This window comes from Bidens hawaiensis, unplaced genomic scaffold (genome assembly GCF_021521415.1).
Source record: "Bidens hawaiensis isolate Kalapana, Puna unplaced genomic scaffold, B.hawaiensis_p1.1 tig00032778_1, whole genome shotgun sequence".
Taxonomy (NCBI): domain Eukaryota; kingdom Viridiplantae; phylum Streptophyta; class Magnoliopsida; order Asterales; family Asteraceae; genus Bidens; species Bidens hawaiensis.
Window position 1 is genome coordinate 13,630 of NW_027495596.1, and position 10,510 is coordinate 24,139.

A 10,510-nucleotide genomic window follows, 5' to 3' on the forward strand; every position below is an offset into this window, starting at 1 on the left:
CTTTAAATTATTTGAAGCGCTTGGACTGCCAGTCTCTGCAACTATGAATTCCATGCTCATGGCACACACGAACAACTCGTTGGAACTGCATAGCCAGGTCATAGTCTTCTTGGCGCTCGAACAAAATCTGCTTTCTGTGGAGCACGTCATTGTCTGTCTCTGATAAATTAACCAACCACATCGGGTCGATTATCTTGAGGAGCTCAGTCTTCAGTCCTCTGCCAAGAACAATGATGGCCTCGCCAGTACGATTGTCATAGTACCAGCGGTTGAATGAGAGATGAAACTATTGGGGCATCGTCTTCACAGGAACCTGTTTCATCGTCTTTGGCGGCTTTACCTTCAGGACAAGTTTCCTCCAGCCAGTCCTCGGATCAATCTCGTCAATACGCTTACGCCTTGGGACTTGGGGCTTGAAGAACTTGAAGCCGTGATTGACCTCGAACAGTAAGTGTTGGTGAAACCACTCAGCTGTTCGGTAACTCCCGCGATTGATAAATGGACGTCTCGCGAGGGTACGGACATCCCACCGCGGCAATGTAAGAACATCCATTATCATCTCGTAATACTGAATCTCCTTCTCCCATTTGATTATACATACTTTAAGCTGAGAATCATACAACTAGGAGACAATGTCACCATGTACCTTGGAAATAGTCTTGAAGGAGGTCACTTGATTTGCTTTGACCCATGCAGCAGCAGTGTCTTTCCGTTCTCGATCAACATATCGATATGCACTAATAATTTTACCCACCTTTTGATGTTTAAACCATCATGCAATATCATCATCCGTTATAACTTCAAGTGAGTGAACTGTCCGCTTACACTTCAAGATCTTTTCCAACTCATCCTCGGTTTCTTTAAACTTCTGCTCATCGAATACTGGAGCACCTTGATTAACATTAGTGTTTTGAAACAAGTCAGGGTACTCCTCAGCAGTGACGTCTTCCATCTCAATATCCTCGTCTTCAAAAATAAAGTCCGTATTCATCTGAATTGACGGATCATCTTCTAAACCTTCCTCATTCACCACTTCAACATCAGGTTCAGTTTCTAACACGGTTAATTGTTCGTCATTCAGCCCAAGCAGTATGGAAATCTGCTCCCGTGTCAGAGATACATCCATAAACTCACCAACCTCTATCTCATCCTTGTTCACCACACTTTTAACTACCCCTGATCCATCCACAAAAATCACCGTATTAGCCGCAATCATCTCAATTGGCTTGGCGGCAGTTGGATCTTGATATATAATAATCTGTTTATCCAAATCTTCACCGCCACTAGTACCAGCACCGGAAGATGAGCCATATGATTGTTTAGGCTCATCTCCTGCACCAGACTCGTCAGGGTCTTTATCATCATCTTTGATTTTCTTCAGGGCATCTTCTTTGCATGTCAGTTGAAGGATTAACTCCTCTTGTTCCTTTAATTTCACACCCTAAGACTCAACAATCGTACGCAACGACTTAGTCTCCTTCTGACAAAATGAAATATAACTCATCATCCGTCTTTGATTATCCATGAGTCGTTCTTGATTTTGACGGTCAGCTGCCATTTGGTTTTCATAAAGATGTAGAAGATTTAGCAGCATCTCCGTCTGACGGTTTGATGGCAAGTTGTATAATGAGGGGTGAAAAGGTTAAAATCGGTCCATGAGGTCTAGTGATTCTTATAAAAGAGACATCACTAGGAGGTGGTGGAGTAGGAGGACGAGGAGGAGGAGGCCTCATCGATGGTGTTGAAGGGACAGTAGATAATGTAGCAGGAGGCCTTGGTATCTCAGATAACTCCATTTGAGGGATTAAACCAAGCCTTTCATGGGACACCAACGTCTTCATTAATGTAAGCATCGAAGTGCTAGTAGTAGGCGGCACTACCGAGCGTTGGTTTGTTGATTGACGTGGTGATGGAACCCCAAAAATTACCCCAGCCCCCTCTGAAACACGTCTCTTCTTTGATGTCTCACCAGTTGCCACCGCTTTCCCTTTCAGTTTCCTTTCTTGTTGAGCTGCAATGGTGGCAGCTAAAGCAGCATTGACTGCCTCTTGTTGCTCTTGAAAAGCAGCATCACCAGCTCCACCATCACCATCATTACCATCATCATTCCCATCATCATCGTTCCCACCTTCTACCCCTTCACGCTCGGAATCCGAATCGTCATGGATACAACGTTCATTAGGACATACATAATTCGGATTGATTATATGACCAATCATCCGTTTATTTTGTGGCTTCTCCTTTCTATAAGTTAACATCCGATGCACAGTTTCAGCTGTCATGTGTTCCATATGAAGTACATCGTTCACCAACGTCTGATCAATAGCCAAATTCGGAATTAAATCTTGAATAATCAGCTGTAGAAAGCGAGGATACATCAAGAACTTCTTTGACTGAAGTGTTTGCTGAACTTGTTCTTTCAAATGATCAAAGACTAGTTCCAAGAAGTTAAATGGCTTGTTCAAGATCAACGCTACAAAAGCTGACTATAAGCTAAGTCTACATTCGTCAAACCCACCACGACGGCCACTCATACAATGAAGTAGAACATGTAAAAGATACTTGTATAGTGGACACAACCCGTTCTTGTTCAACATAGATTTATGAATGCCACCACCATAACGCAAGCGTGTGAATAAACCTTTAACCAGCGGCCTGTCGAATTCACTTGGGTTGTTATCATTATCACCAAATTGAAGTACGCGGCGAATAACCTCAACATCAATCGTAATCGGGGTTTGATTGATTGTAGCTCGAATGTATTTATCGTCCTCAACATATTCAGCTGTGTTCCAAAATTGCCTGATAATACTCAGATACACTTTAGGTCTAGCAGTTATAGCATAGTGTATCACTGAGCGTCGTAAGAAGGCTAACATATCCCCAAACAAATCCACATTTACCACATCTTGGTTCACGTAAGCACATATATTATGTTTCTTGTCAAATGGTAGTAAAATAACATCGTCTTGTTGCTCTTGTTGTGGTGGTTGAACTTGTTGCCCTTGATCGGCAATTGGTGGATCTTGATTTACTTGATCAGCCATGTTTACTGTATAAATATAAAAAAATATGAGAAATGTGAAGACGTAATATGTATTAAACATCAATATATGTCTAGTTATTTATAAATGGTGTATATTCAGTGTCAAAAGATATGTGTATTTAATTTATTTACGCGTTTAGACGATTTAAATACTTTAATTATTTAATTAAAATTGAATGTCATTCGTTAAATATCTCACTGATTCGTTACTATACAGTAACGAATCGTGCGATTCGCTATCAGGTAAATAAGCTAACGAAGTAGTCTTAGCGAATTACTGTTCAAAATGACGAACTAAGGATCTAGTTCGTTATACTTTTAACGAATCCACATCTGATTCGTGAACTCCATTCTTCTCTAAGCTAGTTCGTATATGTCCTTAACGAATTGGACACGAAACAGTTTCAATTCGCTAAGGAGAACGAATGGTCCATTAATTAGACTTAATCTTTGACCTTCAAAGTCAAAGTCAAAATTGCGATGAACACAGATAGTCAACAATATGAACCCAGAAGCAATTAGTCCATAACTATCGTTGAATCATCAAGACAATGAACGTGTTGAACTCGGAAACACACAATGAAGCTCATGGTGATGAGATTGAGACTCAAAACCCAGAGATACTGAGGTTAACTGAAGCAAACAGAAACACAGAAACTATGTAAACATAATCAACCCGGCAAACTATAATCAAACGTCGATTAAAGTCCACCAAGGGTATCGAAATCACATTCCGATTACATTGAAACATTAATAATCTATATTATCACAATGGTGCATAAACAAATCAGGGTTTAAAGACTCGGAAAACCCTTAGACCACAAAAATCCATAATTAGACTATCAAAGCTTAGTCATTTTTGACGAAAATCATATCGCCATAATCATCTATACCTTAGACACACAGAGATATCCTTGAAATGTCGAAAAGTGAAAGTCGAAATTTCAGAAAAAATTTGAATAGGGTGACTTTAGTGTGAAGGAAGAAGACGAACAGTGAAGGACTGTTCGTGTTTCTTGTCTTATATAGGCTCACACGCTACCTGAGGTACATAGTGTACGAATTACCCAATTCGTTTGAATTATAAATAACGAATTAGATGATTCGCTATGACAGTTCGTTACATTATTGTAGCGAATGAGACATAATTCGTGTCTGTGATTAGTTAAATATGTATAACGAAGAAGGATGATTCGTTACAGAGTGCGGAAGCGAATTAGGTGAGCGAACTAGAAACCAGTTCGCTAAAGAATCACCTAGTTCGTTACCCATAAATAAGGAAGTAGCTTTTAACGAATTAAAATCTTTATTTAATTTTAAATTTAATTAAATGAATTAAATAATAAATTAAATAAATGGATTTCAATAAAAAAAATTAACTTAAGACTCACAGTGTCCAGAATCCTAACGCTTGGTATTTGCTTTAATATATTTTTGGGTGATCAACAATTATAAGGCTTGAGTATGACCGGTTATTACATTTCTGCCATCTTTACCGAGACTTTTTCTAGAGACTAACACCTCTTTCAATTTGGCTTTTCTTTCAGTTTATATCACTTACTTTACTCTAGCAGCTTGTTTAAGACCTATCAATGCACCAATTATTAAGCACACAGTCTTTTAAGCTTATTTCTTTCTGGATTTGGGGTCAAATAATCAATGTACTATCATTTTCTCTTTTGCTTCAAAAACTCAAAATTTTGAGGAGCATGAAATAAAATGATTTAAATTGCCCCAGTTAATTTAAGTTCATAAATTAATGGCTATCCCATTCATCTACAAGTAGAGAACGGGACCAAAACATGCAAACACGCTTCACAAACTTAAATAACTGACTAAATTCTCAGCTAAAAGTAAAATAGAATGCTTAAAGAACGCCCCAAGTACTATCCATTCGTCAGGTAAATGGCTAACCCGAAGATTTACAAGAAATTATCAGGACCAAACATATACAAGTATATGTCCTTCAAAATAATAGCAAATGACATAATTTTCAGCGATCACAAGGAAAAATCTTTTTGGTTTTTCTCTTTACAAACTAAAAAAAAATCTTTTTGTCTTTTTCGGATTTTTCTTTACAAAGACAAGAAAATTCACATTCTTTTTGACTTTTTCGGAAATTTTTCTGTACAAACAGAAATCACAATCTTTTTGAAATTTTCTAATTTTAAAATGTTTTTGGTTTTCATATTTTTTTAAAATAAAACAAGAAATAACACAATATTTTTGATTTTTTTTAAAGTTTTCTAATGTTTTTGGGTTTTATCTATACAAACTCAAAACACAATATTTTTGTATTTTCTAGAATTCACCCCCTAAAACCTAAAAAAAGAATGGAATTTAAACAAGAATAAAAACTGAAAATACAGATAATTATCCTAATTTAAGGATCTCAGCAAGGGTCTTCAATCCATTTAAACTAAGCAAAAAGTTGAAACGTGTTTTATCAAACGCTTTGGTAAATAGATCGGCTTTTTGAAAATCAATGTGCACTTTCTCAAGATCAATTAATTTCTTTTCATAACAATCCCGTATAAAATGATATCGAATTTCGATATGTTTCGTTTTAGAATGTTGTACGGGATTCTTGGTGATACTAATAGCAGCAGAATTATCAATCAATATGGGAGTAGTAAGAAACTTCAAACCGTAGTCGCAAAGATGTTGTTGTATCCACAAAACCTGGGAACAGCAACTCGAGGCTGCAACATACTCAGCTTCGGCGGTTGAAGTGGAGACCGTTGTCTGCTTCTTACACTGCCAGGAAACAAGCCGGCTTCCTAAGAATTGACATCCCGCTGTAGTAGACTTGAAATTGATCTTGCATCTTCCATAATCTGAGTCCGAATAAGCCGATGTCAGGATTTCCCCGTAGATATTGCAGAATACGCTTGACCGTTGCCAGGTGAGTCACTTGGGGACTAGCTTGGTACCTAGCACATAAACAAACAACAAACATTATGTCGGGTCGAGAAGTAGTTAAATACATTAAAGAACCAATCATGGCACGATAGAGGGTCGGATCAATGGTATCCTCCAATTCATCCAATGATAAATTGTGACCCACGGGAAGAGGAGTAGAAGGGATTTTTCCGGCAGTAATCTTGAATCGGCTCAAGACGTCATTCACATATTTTGTCTGATGAATGAAGATTCCCTTCGCAGACTGATGAACCTTCAACCCTAAAAAGAAATTCATCTCTCCCATCGAACTCATCTCGAACTTGGTTTGCATAGATTTCTCGAACTCCTTACACAATGTATCGTTTGTAGACCCAAAGATTATGTCATCAACATAGATCTGAACGAGTAGAAGATCATCATCAATATTTTTATAAACTAAAGTGCAGTCAACAGTTCCACGTTTGAAGCCGTTATCCGTCAGATGGTCGGCGAGCGTGCCATACCAAGCTCTCGGGGCTTGATGTAGACCATATAATGCCTTGTTTAATCGGTAAATGCGGTCAGGATAATCAGGATCTTCAAAGCCTGGAGGCTGTAAAACAAACACTTCCTCGTGAAGTTCACCATTCAGAAAAGCACTCTTAACATCCATTTGATACACTTTGATATTCTTGTAAGCAGCATATGCCAGGAGATTCGAATCGACTCTAATCTTGCAACTGGAGCATAAACCTCAGTGTAATCAATACCCTCTTGCTGATGAAAACCTTGCACCACCAAACGTGCTTTGTTTCTCACAATTACTCCACGATCATCTTTCTTACACTTATATACCCACTTTGTCGGAATTGCTTTCTTGACTCTAGCAGGTTTGTCAATAAGATCCCAAACACCTAAACGTGCAAATTGTTGTAATTCTTCTTGCATAGCTTCTACCCAAGAAGGATCTTGCAAGGCCACACGAGGAGTTGTAGGCTCAACTTGAGATAGAAAACAAGTAAATTTAGCAACAGTTGCAATTTCAGATGCGTGTAAGTCAGCATGAGCACATAGAGCATTATTGTCACTTGAATAGGCAATTTGATGTCGTGTCTGAACCCCTACATCAAGATCTCCAATAATGTTTTCTTGTGGATGATAATTATGAATTCTGAGAGTAGGATTTTCAGAAATAGCAACGTTTTTGAATAAGTTAGTATAATGTTCACCCAATTCAGGAGATGAAACATTATCCTCATTCACAATTGCATTATCATCAGATGAAGACGAAGCAGTATCATAATGAAAAAGAGAATCATGATCAGGTTCTTCAGTTGGAGCAACAAATGGAGCTTCAACATCATTGGAACTTGCAAATCTTGGAATTTCCAAATGTTCTTCAAAATAAGCACGGACTAAATCTTCATCTGGATGATCGATTGATGGAGTAAATGTATTAAATAAGCTATCGTAGTCAAACATCCAATCGGGACCTTTCCCTTGAGGAGGAGTAGTGTACCGTTGACAGTCCACATGGAACCATTCCTCAACACAACCAGATGTAAAATTATATACCCTTTTCTTTGGAGATGCATACCCCAAGAAATAACCTTCGATCGCTTTTTCCTCAAATTTACCCGCATCCTTCTTCAAAATTGTACAAGGACACCCAAAGGGTTCCAGGTACTTTAAGTTAGGATTTCGATTGTTCAAGAGCTCATAACTTGTCTTCTTGAGTCGTTTAACAGTCAAAACCCGATTAAGCGTGTAACAAGTTGTGTTCACTGCCTCATTCCAGAATTGGACAGGAAGCTTAGAATCAGCGAGCATAGTACTTGCAGCTTCAATCAAGGTTCTATTCTTTCGTTCTGCAACACCATTTTGTTGAGGTACATAAGGTGCACTATATTCACGGTGAATTCCCTTTTGAACACAAAAGAAATCCAATATAGTGTTTTTGAATTCAGTTCCATTATCACTTCGAATTCTCCGCACCTTTTGTTTGTAAAGTGATTCGATTTTAGTGATAAGATTTTGTACCAAAACAGGCGTTTGATCTTTTGAACTCATAAACAAGACCCATGAGTATCTCGAATAATCATCAGTCACGACTAGACAATACCAGTCTCCAGAAATACTCGCACGATTCACTGGACCGAATAAATCCATATGAAGTCGTTCAAGCGGAGTATCAATGGAATTCAATATCTTAGATGGGTGCGATTTCTTCTTCTGTTTGCCCTTTTTACAAGCAACACATTGATCTGATAACTTAAAATTTTTCAACGACACCCCCTCTACCAAATCGTTTGCTATTAAATAATTCATCTTTCGAACATGTATGTGACCCATTCTTCGATGCCAAAGTACGGAGTCTTTCTCGGTTGCTTTCGAGACAAAACACGTTTCAATCGATGTAGATACTTTAGAATTCATATTCAAGACATAAATATCATTTGATCGTGGTGATCGCATGACAACCATGTCCTCGGGAATCACATAACCCGGTTTCAGAATAAGACATTCTTTATCTGTAAATACTGTCGTGTATTGCTTATCACAGATTTGCGACACACTCAATAAATTATGGTCCACTTTATCACAATAGTTAACTTTCTCAAATGTAATCTTCTCATTCGAAACATCACCTTCCTGTGTAATCATACCCCCAGAATTCCCAGCAAAAGCCACATAACCTCCTTGAATATTTCTCACATTTGATAAGAGATTGAGATTTCCTGTAATATGACGAGAACATCCACTGTCCATAATCCAGTTTTCACCAGAAATGGTCTTGGATGTACCCTATACACAAAAGAAAATGATTAGTTCAAAAAGGCAGCCCAGGCCTCAGTCTTGGGCACCTTTTGGTTTTCTTGAGAAAAGTTAACCTTAGTTGCATTCAATTGTTGTTCAGCAACTTGAGAATAAGTTACAGGTTTCTTAGACTTTCGTCTTAGATACGCAGCTTGAACTACATTTGAATTAACATTTTTGCATAGTGGTTCAGTAGGAATAAACTTAGGTTTAACAGAACCATGAGTTTCATTCATATGAACAACTTTCCGAGGATGTATGTTCGAAAACATAATATGAGTATCGTCGGCATACGACACAGGTTGTTTCAGAATCTCCTTTACCAACGGAATCGGTTTTGAGTGATCCTTGATAAAAGGATGAAGATTCTGGTTGTTCTGTTGATTACAATTTCTCACTACATGACCTTGTTGACCGCAAAGAAAACAACTTCGCATATCAACATGATGATGTTGAAAATTTGTTTGAGCATGTGACACAGAGGATGATTGATGACTCACATTTTTAGTCATGCTTTTAGCAAAATCATCAGATAACTCAGATTTCTTTTTCAAATAAAAATAGTTAGAACAATTTGAAAAACTTTTCAAAGTGTCAGTTCCGGTTGACTTTACAAATTTAACTTGCTTAGCTTGTTTTAAAACTTGCTTTGCTCTTGTCATTGGATCTGATGAAACTGATGTTTTCGCTTGAGCATATTGACGTTCAAGTTCACGAACTTTGGAAGTTTCATTGTAAAACACACTCTCAATCAGTTCAGGTTTAATGATACTAAGAGGAATGTCTTTTTCAGTGAACATAGTATCCATCCCCTTTAACTTAAAAACACGAGCAGATGACGGCTTAATTGCATTAGGATTTATAAAATGCAACAAATCCTCATCAGAAATTTTGGGTTTTTCTGGTTTCTTAGCCTTCACCGGTTTGACAAACACATCTTGCTTCATCTTAGTTGTGTGCGAACCATACACAGCCTCCTCAAATTCATGAGATTCACATAGTATGTGATTAGAACTTGGAATGTTCTTGTTCTTGTGTATAATCTCAGGTTCAAACACATCCTCGATGATAACTTTGTCAACATTTTCAACAAAAACTTTGTTGCTTTGAACATGAGGTTTCTGAGAAACAAACTGGGCTTTAACAGTTTCAGAATTAACATGAGGTTTACTTTGTTTAGAATTTTCTGAAATCACAGGCTTTTTAAGAATAACATCTTCTTCAGTTGGAGCAAAAGGATTAATTTTATAATCATTGTGAAATGGTGGTGGAATTTCAACAAAACCTATACCTTTCTTTGAATCCTTTTGTTTTCCAGAAACTTCAATAACTTCGTTCAACAAAAACGAGGAGTTTTGAAATTTACCCAATTTGTTCTTCAACTCAAGAACCTCATTTTCAAGTTCGGTTATTTTTGAACGATGTTTCAAGATTTCTTGAAACTTTTGGTCATTGATTGTCATTTTCACAGATAACTCTGCTTTAAGATCATGATTGCTTATAGTCAATGCCTCAATTTTCTCTCTCGAGTTGATTTGAGAGGTCTAGGATAGCCTATAAGTATCTTTTAAAGACACAATCTCTTTTAACAGATTATCATTTTGAAGTTTTAATGAGTCTATCTTTGACTTATTATACTCACAATCAACACATGATAATTTAGAATTTGAATTACTAACCTCGCTTTGTTTGGCCATGCAAGCAGATGTAGTAGATTCACTGATCTTAGCCATACAAGCAAAGCTAGTTGGAAGCTTTTCACTT